Here is a 14,293-nt window from a genome sequence, read left to right on the forward strand (position 1 = left end):
AAGGTCTACATTAGAATACTTCCTGAGTGCCTTAACCAAGCAACCCAGAAACAGAGCAGGATTTTCATTTCTCCCCTGAGATTTTCATTTCTCTAACTTTGTCATAATTAATTGCTTATCCACACAATTTTTCATACATTCTACTAAACAAGTTAGCATGTAATTTCTGTGTTTGAGATCTTGGGAAACCCTCTGGTAATTCCACTGACCTACATCTCCCCAGTATGATAAATGTCATGGCCTTGGTTGTGAGTGGCCACTCCATCTGCACTTTTATGGCCAGTACCTAGAATTTTTTTGTTTCTCTTCTTGGTACAGCAAGTGGATAATAATATTTGCAACCCATGCCAAGGTAAATCAAAGGAAATGGCCAACTTAATAAACTCCTCTGTAAATTTCCCTGGATCCTTTGAAAACCAGCCAAATTTCCCCTTGCATAAAGCCAAATTGGACATGGAAAAAGATGCATACACTCTGTGTTCCCCCATCTCCACTGGCTACCGTCCACAATGAACACAGCTTCAATTTTAAGGGCTGATATGGGACCCACTCCTGGTGGTACTGGTTGGGCTGATTTCCTCAGGCAGTGGGAGCTATAGGCTAGGGCTAGTTATGTAAGGGAGATGGGTACCTGATCACCTTGGGTTGGAATCCTGTGCAAGATAACCTGTGGGTCCTCTCTCAGAATTAGGGGACTGAGGAAGCTTTGAAGGGAGTGTAGACCTTCTGGGGGAGCAGCTAGGAGACAGTCATCTAGGATATCTGAGACAACTTCTAGGTGCCTGGGAGTATCATGAGCCAGACATATCATACAGCTATCCTGTAAGTCAGAATCCTGGTAGAAAGTCATTAAAGCCTGCACATAAGGAACTTCTCCCAATTTTCCTTCTCCTTTTACAGAATAAGTCTAATTATAAAATAGCATTATAACTTTAAAAACCTTGTTTAGGCCAACCTCTTGGTGCTCCAATTTGTATTGGACCCAAACAGTGTTGCAATAGAAAATGTTTTTTTTTTCCTCTTTAGACCATCTAATCTGAATTTGCTCCAGTTGCCTAAAAGACACACTAGTGGCAAATCCTCTAAGATGCTCGCTGTTGTATCCATATGAAATAAGGTTCTCTACAGAAATTGTTTTTAGTTTGCCTAAGTCTAATGAAAGCCTAGTTATTTTCCATTTTAAATTCCCATCTTCTGCAAAGAAAGTATAAGTATAAGTAACAAAGCTCTACAAAAATGGATTATGCGCTATGAGTGGGCAGTAGAATGATGAGTCTAAATGCTACAGAGAGAAAAGCAAGCATCTTAGTTTTCACAAAGAGGGACCAAAAGAAACAGAAGGTGATTGTGGAAGGGAGAAAGGGAAGGGGTGAACAATATTATTCAAGGGGGGACGTTGAAGACCCTGACTTGCCACGGAATTCTCCCAGTAGCAGAGAAACTGAAAAGAAAACCAAAAACCCTGGCCCCTTTAACCGAGATGGGCTTGAACAAGGCAGTTTATTGGACAGAAAGGAAGACAGCACAAGGGAGGGGCCCACAAATGGCTGTTAGAGAAAATAACAACTTCTAACTTCAGACCAAAAAAGGTGAGACCAAGATTCCCCAAGGGGAATGGGGAAATTCCCCTCAATTCTAGAGGGAATGTCAGTGCTGAAAATGCTGGAGCATCCAGTATGGTGGACAACAGTACCATGGCCAAAAAATCCAGAGCAACCAAGTAAGAGCCAATGAATGTCTCCTCACCAAAGGCTGAAAACTCCAGAACATCCAGTGGGGGCTAACAATGAGCGCCAAATGCCAAGTTGGGGTCACAAAACAACATAACTCCAGTGTCCTGGAGTCAACAAACTGGGGCACTTCTCACAAATAAAGGTCCTGCCTTAAATATTTGTCAAAATAATAGCTTGCAGGGGGTGAAAACAAAATTACTGCGGATGAAACACACATCCAGGGCAGAAAATAAAATGGCTGGTGGAATAATAAAATGGCATTAGAGAATAAAGGATTGAGGGATGGAGCAAAATGTGCCTCTGTCTAGGGTGCCCAAATGATGGGGGACTTTAAATTGACCACCTAGACTGAAGTTCTGTTTCCTGGTTCACCTGATATTGAAGGGGGTGGCAGAGAGGACACTCACTTGCAAGAGCCAAAATGGTGCCAAGCAGTCTCCAACATGAGAACTGGGTGATGGTCTCCTCAGGTACCCCCCAGCTTGGATAGGCTCAGCTGCCATGGGTAGACCAGCATGCAGACCCGTCACCCACCAGCCATAACAGTGAGTCCTCCACAAGGCAGCAGTACTGTGGCCTAGTACTGTGGCAGCTTGGCTCCACCACCTGCCAGGAAAGATGATGGCCCTGAAAAGAGCCTTTGATTAGGGTTCCAGCTCTTCAGTATTAGCAGCTCTTTGATGTTACAGACTCAATACTACAACCCTCAGAGCTTGGGTTGCCAGTTGCCTTCCTGCTTTGCTGACCATCTCCTATTGCTGACATCTCATCATTTGTCCACTCTCCCTACCTCACTGCCTTTTGCCACCTCTTCTCAAGCTACTGGTTGACTTGACAGTGATGTAGGGCAGCTTCTTGGCTTCACTTAGGAGTGAATTCAAGAGCAAGCTCATGGTAGAAGTAACCAGCTTTATTGAAGTGGCAGTGTTACACACAGTTCTGTGACTGCTCATTGCAGAACAGGGCTAGCTTATGGGCACTGCACAGAGAAAAGGAGCCTAGGAGTACTTCTATGGGTTTTAGATAGCTGTATTTATGCCCTCTTTTATTTACATGCAAATTAAGACATGGGTTATTCAGAAATCTCTAGAAAATGGCCGGTAACTTCTGGGTGTTGCCGTGGAATTTGTCAACTCTCGCGGTGCTGGTGGGAATGTCTTATGCTGATGGGCAGCAACAACAAGCAGAGGTTGCTTTCAGGGCCCCTTGTCAGTTTTAGCCAGTTTTCAATCTGGTCCGGGAGTTAAGTCCTACTGGTCCTCTACCTCGCTATGACATCACCATCACCACAGAGGAAATAAATGTTAAATTACATTTTAATTAAAATCAGAAAAATATATTTTGTGGTGTGTGACTGGCCAGAGAATGTCATAACTGCATTTGCTTACATTTCTATCCCATTCTATAGTTTGAGATCTACTCTAAAACAGACACTGAACCAATCCCAGCACTTACTATTTGGCCTAAATCAGGGTAAGGGTCCATTAAATATTTTAGAATAAATATGTAGCGAACCTACTGTTTTACCCCCACATTTACTAAAGAATCATAGTTTTCTGCTTTTATTAAAAAAGCTCAAATGAAGCCTCACTCAGAATAATAAAAGGCTGAGAAGAGTGAGTTATTTATTTTGGGGGATAAGCACACAATTTCTCTTTTTTTCCAACAATTTTTTGGGAGGACTTTCTAGTAAAAAACAGATAGCCTGCTAGACAAATTATAAAAGAGCTATAACACTCAAAATTTCTTTCAAATTTTCATTGACCTGTAAAAGCAAATGAATATATGTATTTTTTTCTACAATCACATGCATCTTTGTTTTAATAGAATAATTTTCAAATACTTTACAATAATTTTTTCATAATGAAATCCTGGAATGAAATTCTAATATGTATAAATAATGAGAGCAGTTCAGAAACTCAACAGAGAATTTTATTTACTGAGGGAAAATACTTCTTTATTTGCAGAAGGCTTGGAATAAATATTTAAAAGTACAAAAGTTTTAGTGAGCATTGTTTGAAAATAAATGCTTTTATCTGAAAAAATGATCTGATAATATTTATTGTAGAAAATGTAATGCCTTAGGAGAATAGCATTTTTCTATTATGCCTCAGTCTTTCCTTTGGCTCACTTTACCATGAAGGTAGAAAGAAATAGATAATATTTTACCTAGACCCCAGTTTGAAGAGCAAGAAAAGGTAATAATGATCTGTTTAGTCTAAATCATCAGTTCATCAGTACTACGAGTGATGCATAGTGTGCTTGATTTCCCATGAATGTATTGCCAGAAATAATAAATCAATTACTCAGTATAGTAAACATACTCATTTTTGGCAGAAATAATAATAATTTTAATATTCTATTAGGTAGTATATTTCATAGTATATATACTATAAAAATATTCTGGTATATACTATAGTGTATATACTATAAAATATACTAGTTATAAGTTTCTTTCAAGACTTATTTTTCACTCATGATCTTAATGAACATACATATAAGCTGTTGTCCATTTCTTTATCACTGGGGGAAGCAAATATGGCAACTATAGAAATGAGACCCAGTAAGAGAAAGCATTTTCTTTCTGCAACAATTGTGTAGCTCTGTCTAGATTAAACACTCAACATTTTCCCATTCAATCTCTTCAAAGCTACTTGCTCTCTTGTTTCCTCAGGTTAAGTGTGATGAGAAACAGACCCGTGGGTTGTGACCTTTTCTGGGATGAAAGATGCCATGTGACTAAAATATTCTGTGATTAATGTACATTCATTTTGCTTTTGATAGTACTCAGTGTTGATTCACGTTTTTGAGATAATTAAAAAACTTGACTTGGTGAGTTACTGCTATGTGTAGCTTGAACTGCTGTGATCTCTGGAATATTTTGTGCCCATATGAATTATGGAGTTGGCTTGAAGTACATGACTTCAGCTCTTTTTCTGTCTCTTATTCCAAAGTTCAGCTAATAAAGAACACCCTGTTTGAGCTTAAGCATAAGACTTTTATATTCAGGGACTTCTGAAAAAGACATAAGGCAAGAACAGATGGAGACTAGCTGTTGCCTGGGAGAGGGAGCAGCTCCAACGGTCATCACATGGGTGCAAGGACTTATTTGAGCTCTTACTGTGTGCGCACATCAGAGCCCATCTCTGTGTGGGGCGTAAGTTCCCTCATACCTGTCTTTAAAATCCCTACCTCTACTCTCCATCCCCAACCCTCCTAGCACCTCCACATGTTCCGCAACCCATAAGCTCTCCACACTCCCTTCAACTTACAGATTTTCATGGAGACTTCATCACATAGGCATAATCTATTATTAACTAAATCTCCAGCCTCTCTCTTCTTCCAAAAGCGGAAGAAAAGTGGGGCTGAAAATTCCCAACTTCTAATTATGGCTTGGCCTTTCTGGTGATGAGCTCCCATCTAAGGGCCCACCAAGAGTCATCAAGAACCATTAGAACAAAAGACACTCCTATCAATCCAGAAATTCAAAAAAAATTCTGTAACTCTGTAACAGAAACCCAAGATCAAAGATGAAAAATTTTATCAATGGATTCTTCCCACACTACTATCTGGAAGAGTTTTAAAAGCTATGTTTCAGGAAGCAAGAGCAAAGATCTATCTATCTGCCTATTTATCTATCATCTATTATCTCTCTCTCTCTCTCTAAAGAATATACATATATATATATATAATTTCACAGTTACATAGTTTGATATTAATGTAACCACTCCAGCACGATTTTAATGTATTTTAATTAGTATTAGCTATGGTATATATATTTAAATTCCTTTACCATTTACTTATTTTATCTTTATATTTAAAATGGATTTCTTTTAGGCAGCATATAGTTAGGTTTTTCTTTTCTATTCAATCTAAAATTATCTTCCTTTTAATCATGACACTATTTTCACTTACTGTCAAGATTAATATGGTTAAGCATAAAACTGCTGTCTTACTATTTGGTTTTTACTTGTCCCACATAATCTTTTTAAAATGTTTTAAATTTTTTGGCCATGCACTGTGGCTCACGCCTGTAATCCCAGCACTTTGGGAGGCCGAGGTGGGTGGATCATGAGATCAAGAGATGGAGATCATCCTGCCCAACACGGTGAAACCCCGTCTCTACTAAAAATACAAAAATTAGCTGGGTGTAATGGTGGGCACCTGTAGTCCCAGCTACTCGGGAGGCTGAGGTAGGAGAATCGCCTGAACCCAGAGACAGAGGTTGCAGTGAGCCAAGATTACGCCACTGCACTCCGGCCTGGGCGACAGACCGAGACTCTGTCTCAAAAAAAGAAAAATGTTTAAAATTTTTTAAACATAAATTTTATTGTGTATATTAAGGTATACAACATGATGTTACGAGATACAGATAGACAGTAAAATGATTGCTATAATGAAGCAGATTAACATATCCATTATCTCACATAGCTGTCCTTTTTTGAGGGAAGAGCAGCTAAAATCTACTTATTTAGCAGAAATCACTAGTACAGTACAATTTTATTAACTATTGTCCTCATGTTACGCATTAGATCTCTAGACTTGGTGACCCTATATGATTTTTGTTCCTTTGTTTTTCTCTACTCCTGTCATCTTTGGGATTAATTAAATATTTTTATGATTCAATATTTTCTTCTACTAGTTAGTAGTTGTAAATTTTTGTCATGGTATTTTAGTGTTGTATGTCTATTCACTTCATGGTTTCTAGTATATCTCTTGAATTTATCACAATCTCCTTTTACAGAATTTTGCATCTTTTCATAGAGAGTGTAAAAAATTTACAACAGGACAAGTTGTAGTCCTCTTTATGACATCTGTGCTATTTTTCTCACAATTTTACTTCTGCATATCTTACAAACATTACAATACATTCTTATTTTCTCTTTCAACAGTTAATTATTATGTAGAAATTAAAATTTTATGTCTATATTTATCTGTATCTATCATTTCTGATGTTCTTTAATCTTTTGTGTAGATTCAGATTTCCATTTGATATTATTTTTTCTTCTAAACAGGCTTTCTTAATATTGCTTATAATTGATACTATTAAATATTAATATTTAATATTAATAATATTAAATTATTTCAGCTTTGATAAGATTACATTATTTCAGTTTTTTAAATTTTTTTTTCTTTTTACCTTTACTTTTGAAAGCTATTTTTACTGGGTATAGGATTCTACATTGTCAATTTTGCTCTTTCATTACTTTAAAGATGTTTCTCCATTGTATTCTAGCTTATATTGTTTCTGCCAAGAAGTATGCTATCATTCTTATCTTTGATACTCTACATAATGTATTTTTTCCTGTTTGTTTTTAAGTTTTTTCCTTCATTACTGGTTTTAAGTAACTTCATTAGGGTTGCTTTGTGGTTTTCTTCTTGTTTTACAGACTTGGAGATCACTGAGCTTGAATCTGTGGGTTTATGGTTTTCATTAAATTTGGGAAATTTTTGGTGATTATATCTTCATATTTTTTTCTGTTCCGCTTCTCTCTTACCTCCTTCAGGGATTCCAATTAATATATTAGCTTAATTAAAGTTTTCCTAGAATTTACTAATATTCAATGTATTTTTCTATTTTATTTTGCATAATATCTGGCATGTTTTCAATTTCAATAACCTTTTCTTTTCCAGTGCTTCATCAGGTATGATTCTATTCAATATATTTTCCATCTCATATATTTTAGGTTTCATCCTAGAAGCTTAATTTTTATGTTTTATGTCTTCCATTTCTCTGCTTAAACTTTTCTTTATATTCTTGAACATATCTTACATACTTCTAATAAATATTTTAGTGCCCTTGCCTATTAATGATATTGACTATAAAATTCATGTCTGTTTCTATTAATTGCTCTATTTTTTCTCATAGTGAGCTGTATTTCTTGCTTCTTTGCACCCCTGGCAATTTTTGTATTTGATGACAGACATTGGAATCTTACATCGTTGGCTGTTAGATATTTTTCATTTCTATAAATATTCTTGAACTCTATTCTGGGATAGAGTTAAGTTATTTGGGAACACTTTGATCCTTTTAATGCTTGCCTTAAGCTTTCTTAGGTAGACTCAGAGTAGCCCTTACCCTAAGGCTATTTTTCTGCTCCAATGAGGCTATACCCATCTGAGTATTCTTGCTAACATCTCAGGAATTTACAGGTATTTTTACACCTATGACAGGTGAGAACACAGACTACTCTCAGTCCAGTGTTTTCTCGATGGGATTGTGCCTCTCATCCTTTTAGTTGTTTCATTTTCTGAACTCAGTCTCCATATATCCATCTATTAACCTGTATTCAGCCAAAGACTAATGAGGATCACTCTGAAGATTTCTATAACATTCTCTTTGTGGAATGTTTTCTGCAATACTCTATCTTATGAATTCTAGCTGCCTTGACCTCCCAGGACTTAAAATTCTATCTTATTCACTTTGAATAACTGCTAGGACCTCTCTCTCTCTCTTTGTGTGTGTGTGTGTGTGTGTGTGTGTGTGTGTTGTGTGTTTCCTCTCTCTGAACTGTGAATTGAAAACACTTTCTAGCCATTAGCCTAGGATAAATATTCCACATAACTTAATTTCCCTTCTCTTGGGAATTATTATCTTGCACCAGCTATTTTCACATGTATAAAAACCATTGTTTCATAATTTCTTCTGTATCGTTTTTTAGTTTTTTGTTTCAGGCAAAGAGGTAAATTTGTTTCCTGTTACTCCAGCTTGGTTGGATGTGTAAGTTTAATTATTTTTTAAGATCAGAAGCATATTTTTGGGAAATAATTCAATAAGAAATGCATATTAAAGTTTTGTCCTTTATCTATTTGTTATAATACTAGATCTTTATTCTAATAGAGAATACAATGTTTCATAAATCCCCACTTTTTATCTTGCACTATGTGGGTTGTCATGGAAACAACAATGAAAAATTGTAAAACATGATTACTAGTCCCAAGCTGCTTGCAGATTTTATATAGATACATGGGGAATAATTAGTCACTATAAAGGCTTCACAAATTAGTCATTAATTTAAAAATTCTAACCCATCTATGGGTCAGCAGTAAAACACGATATCATTTCTGCCTCTAAAGCTAAAAATCTATTATAAAGTATTGCCCAAATGATAAGAATTACAACTATTAAAAATCATGTGCTATGGACCAAATATTTGTGTTCCCACAAAATTCCTATATTGAAATAATAACTCCCATTGTGATGAATTAGGAAATGGGGACTTTGAGAGGTGATTAGGTCATAGGGACAGAGCCCTCAACAATAAGTTTAGTGCCCTTACGAAAAGAGACATGAGAGAGATGATAACTTTCTAGACAAAATGGGAATATAAGGTGAAGATAGCCACCTGCAAACTATGATGTGGGCCCTCACCAGACACTGAATCTTCCTGGCCTTGATTTTGGACTTCCCAGCCTCTAGAATTGTGAGAAACAATTTTATGTTGTTTAAGTCACTGTTCTATTGTTAATCTATGGTATTCTGCCATAGCAGCCCAGAATAACATAAATGATTGTATAATTGTAAAGGCTGTTATTGACTTCCAAATGGCAACTAATAGCTTATTAGAACAGTCTAGAAAAGAAAAAGAAGAAAATTTGTTGAACTGAAGTTCTGATGATAATTAATGGTAAATCTCATTTTTTTCTGAAATAAGATATATCTCTTCATGTATCCAATAGTAGATATATGAGTTACACAGCATTAACAAATGAAACTGTGAATGTTGTTTGCTCTCTGTGCCATGTACATTCAAGTTTGATTTTTTTCTGGGGTTCCTGATTTCCTAAGGTTCAGTGATTACTGAACTTCTCATTCTTTTCCTTTGATCTGATTTTCCTTCTCCACCCCTTTCTTTCTGTAATATACAGGAAAGGCTCAGTCTTTTGAAATCATTAGTTCTCTTTCACAGAATATCAAAATGGAGCAATTTCAGTGATGTCTCAGTGTCTAGGATTATGGGTTTTCTTCCATAAAAAGTGTTAATTTTTTAAAATTTTGCTCTTACTTGGTTCAAATCTTTTATCCACTCTACTTTACAGAGCCAATGCTCTTAGGTAACTTATTCTCTCTTATCTCTTCCTTCTCTCTCTTTCTCTCTCTCTCTCTTTCTCTTTCACACACATACACACACACTCACACACATACTTTCTTACTCTCATTCTCTCCTCTATTTCTTAGTTTGACTTAGGCTAATATACAAAATAAGTTATCTTTTCTTAAATTTCTACCTATTTTGTGCATCTAACACAAATCTGTAACATGTTATTTATACCGCCAAAATGGATCCTTTGCAAAGGGACTAATTTAATCTCAATTCTATTTCATTTTAATTACTTTACATACCGACTCTGGCATGTTTGAGTTATAGGTCACAAATAGAAATAAAAGAATTTGATACTGGATTATTGACTGTTGTGTGGAGAAGAATTCATCTCATCACTTGGAGAAGGGCTGCCTAGTGCATATATACCTGATGTGAACTGGTGTTATTTATAAGTGCAGAGCAATCTGAAAATGTCATTATGGTGGGAATGTACTCCTGCTTTAAGGGAGGCAAAGCCTAATTTTCTCTTTTACCTTTAAGTCAGTCAGTTCAATGTCTGCTATTCCCCAACTACAGGAGGACATTATAAATGTGATTAAAATATGATTTTGTTGGATGTCTGACAGAGGAGTTCCTACTGAGAAGGCAGGCACAGTAAAAAGAAAAGTAGTTTAAGATACACCATATTAATGGAAAATACACTTACAAAGAAGTCTCTTGAATCATTTTGAGAATCATGAACAAACTGGAAACCTGAGTTGCTGTGAACTGAAAACACTCTTGAAACTGCATGGTGATGGCAACTGGGGCTAACAGCTAAGAAGGTTACATGGCAATCAGATTCTCATAATTTTTCTCACCGCTACTGAGTTACTGAATACTGGTAATCCCCCAGCGGAGGGTGTTCTTGGTTCATTTCCAAAATAAAGAAGTTAGAATAAGCATACAAGATCTTGCATACTTACTTATGCTAAGCTTTGGACCCGTTGTGATTCATCCATTCTATTATTACTAAATTTTGCTCATGCTGAGAAGCTCCCTAGCACTAAGAGTCTCACACTTTATTTTAAACCTCAGAGCTTTAAATCAAATACATGATTTAGCATATTCCTGGCCCCTCAAAAATAAAAGTCTTAGCTGTCCAAGCCCCAGACAACCCCTGGGGAAGGTAAAAGTTCAAAATGCCTGAAACTTCATTCACATTAGTGAATAACAAGCAAAATTGTCGAAATATGTTGGATTAAAGTGTCTTTTTAAACATACAAAATTTTAAAAGTATAAAAATGATATAAAGTTATAGCATCACATCATAACACCTGTAAAATCACAATACTGGGGGTAAATGTTTGTGTGCCAGAGCTATCAGTCTTTTCAGCTACATAATTTATATTGGAATCACATGATCACAAGAAAAATATTAACCTAAATATTTAATAGTTCTATTGAACCATTAGACTTGTACACCAGCAAAATTTTAACTATTCCTAAATGTTATCAATTATTTGCTTCCTAAGGCATTTACTTTTTGGTACAATATAGGAAAATAACTAGTGTCAGATGGAGTCATGCCAACAACGCTTGTAAAGAAGAAACATTTAGTCTAATTTCTCACTTGCAGGGAAGGACAATTTTATTAATATATTTTGTTCCATTTCTTTATTTTTCCAGAGAATGTTCCCTATGTTTGGCTTCTGTTTTTCTCAGCAATATTTTTACGTGCCATTTAATAGCTATCTATGATTTTAGTTATTCTACTCCATCGAGGCTAAAAAGGAAATCATAGATAGCCACGCCTTATTTTGTTCTTATTCAACCTTTAATACTGTTTTTAAATTAATCTTTAGGTATTGCTTCTTGAGAAGAAAAGAATAAATTCCCTTAGCTATTTTGTGAATAACAGTGTAACATATATTTCAAGAGTGATCTTATCTCTTGACTACTTGTTATATTTTTGTAATGTAATTTTGTAGCAGAACATCAAGACAACTATTAGTATATATAATATACTAATATAATATCATATATTATATACCATAATGGATTTTCAATGCATGATTGTTGAGTGAATAATTAAACTTATGCTATAGGTAGTGTATATAGGCATGAGTAAGTAAGCCTGACTAATCTTTAAGACTTGGTCAACCTGCCAGGCTTCAGTGTGGATGGAATAGCTCAGTGAACACATGCCGGGTAGCATACTTTGGATATATACGCCCCACCAAATCTCATGTCAAATTGTAATCTCCAATGTAGGAGGTGGGGCTGGTGGGAGGTGATTGGGTCATGTGGGTGGCTTTTCATGAATGGTTTAGTACCATCCTTTTGGTGCTGTTCTCACAATAGTGAGAGAATTCTCATGGGATATGGTCATTTAAAAGTTGGTGGCATCTCCCTTTTTGCTCTCTTGCTCCTGTTCTGGCCAGGTGACTGTGCCTTCTACTTTTTTGCCTTCCACCATGATCGTAAGTTTCCTGAGGCCTCCCCAGAAGGTGCACAGATGCCAGCATCATACTTTAGTAGAGCCTGCAGAACTATTAGCCAATTAAAACCTCTTTGCATTTTAAATTACACAGTCTCAGGTATTTCTTTCTTTTTTTTAAAACAGGGTCTTGCTCTGTTGCCCAGGCTGAAGTGCACTGGCATGATCTCAGCTCATTGCAACCTCTACCTTCTGGGCTCAAGCAATCCTCTTACCTTAGCCTCCTGAGTAAGTGAGACTAGAGGCATGCACCACCATACCAGGCTAATTTTTAATTTCTCTTTTGTAGAGATGAGTTCTCACTATGTTGCTCAGGTTGTTCTCAAACTCCTGTGCCAAGCAATCCCCCTGCCTTGGCTTCCAACAATGCAAGAAGAACCTAACACACCATGGCACGTCAAGCAGATTCCTTCAACATGAATTTGAGCAAAATACTCTACACAGATTATAGATACTACATCTTAGTGTTTTATAGAAATTTCCTTTTATTCATCATTAGAGAATTAGTAAATTCTAAGCCAGATATGGCTGGGAAATTTTTACACTAATTTCAGCATTTGTACATAAGATTAGAGTAAATGTAGTTTCCAGGAGAAACAGTATTGCTGCTTTAATGTAGACTTCTAGATTCAGCTTTGAAAGGAGGCTGATTTACTAGGTCTGCAAAGAGTTCTAAGCATCTTTACTTTTAATCATCAGTCTAGATGACTCTGATATAGGGGGCTATGGCCCATGATCCCCACTGATTTTGATGGCTATTACTTATGTTGAAGACCTTGTTATCAGCTGCCGAAATTTCTCAATTTCAGTCATTTTAGGCTGACTTATTTTTTTCTATCATTACAAGATTATCAGACACTGAATTTCAAAAAGCACGTTGTACAAAAGTCTCTCTTGACTCTTCTCTAGGTAAGAAGAAAAAGTTAGCACTATAATGCTATAGTCACATTTATGTTTTTGTTTTCATATGCACTTCATATCTAAGACTCAGTGGGCCTCACCAAGAAACAAAGGTAAGTTATATAAAAACTATTTCTTAGGAAAATAAAAATAATTCAAATATTCTTTTATGGTCTAATAAAATACACTTTATATATTTATAATATATATATGTAATGACTAGTTTTAATTGGAATGGATTATGTTTTTTGGAAAGGGTTAAATTACTCAAAATCATCTCATATTATAAATCATATCTTTCAATAGAGATAATATTTCCCCCAAGGGGACAAAAATTGGTTTATGAGAATTAAAAATATCTTACTATTTTTATAAACTGCATATAAATATATATTTTTATACATATGTATATATACACACATATTATATGGTTTGGCTCTGTGTCCCCACTCAAATCTCATCTCAAATTGAAATCTCCACATGTCAAGGGAGGGACCTGGTGGGAGGTGATTGAATCATGGGAGCTGTTTCTTCCTTGCTGTTCTTGTGATAGTGAATGTGTTGTCACTATAAAACTACAGCTGATGGTTTTAAAGTGTGGCACTACTTTCTCACTCTCTCTCTCTCCTGCCACCCTGTAAAACATGCCTTGCTTCTCCTTTGTCTTCTGCCATGTTATACGTTTTCTGTGGCCTCCCAGCCATGTAGAACTGTGAGTCAATTAAACTCTTATTTATAAATTATAGGATCTTTATAGTAGTGTGAAAGCGAACTAATAGAGAAAATTGGTGTCAGGAATGGGGTGCTGATCTATAGGTAACCTGAATAAGTGGAAGTGACTTTGGAACTGAGTAATGGGCAGGGGTTGCAAGAGTTTGCAGGGCTTAAAGAAGTCAAGAAGATGTGGCAAAGTTTGAAACTTTCTAGACACTTGTTGAATACTTCTGAGCAAAATTCTAATAGTGACACGGAAAATGAACTCCAGGCTGAGGAGTTCTCAGATGGAGATGAGAAACTTACTGGGAACTGGAGCAAAGGTGATCCGTGCCATAATTTAGCAAAGAGATTGGTGGCCTTTTTATCCTGTCCTAGAGATCTGTGGAACTTTGAACTTGAGAGAGATGATTTAGGGTATC

The 14,293-nt window shown here is 36.0% G+C and overlaps 1 non-coding gene across 1 annotated transcript; it reads right to left on the reverse strand.

Moving 5' to 3' along the window:
- Positions 1-3,410: 3,410 nt before the first annotated feature.
- Positions 3,411-3,472, reverse strand: LOC116456404 (U7 small nuclear RNA). The gene has a single exon (XR_004244638.1). It is a non-coding gene; the product is annotated as a U7 small nuclear RNA (small nuclear RNA).
- Between the last annotated feature and the right edge of the window lie 10,821 nt (positions 3,473-14,293).

This window comes from Hylobates moloch, unplaced genomic scaffold, assembly GCF_009828535.3.
Source record: "Hylobates moloch isolate HMO894 unplaced genomic scaffold, HMol_V3 SCAFFOLD_16, whole genome shotgun sequence".
Lineage (NCBI taxonomy): Eukaryota > Metazoa > Chordata > Mammalia > Primates > Hylobatidae > Hylobates > Hylobates moloch.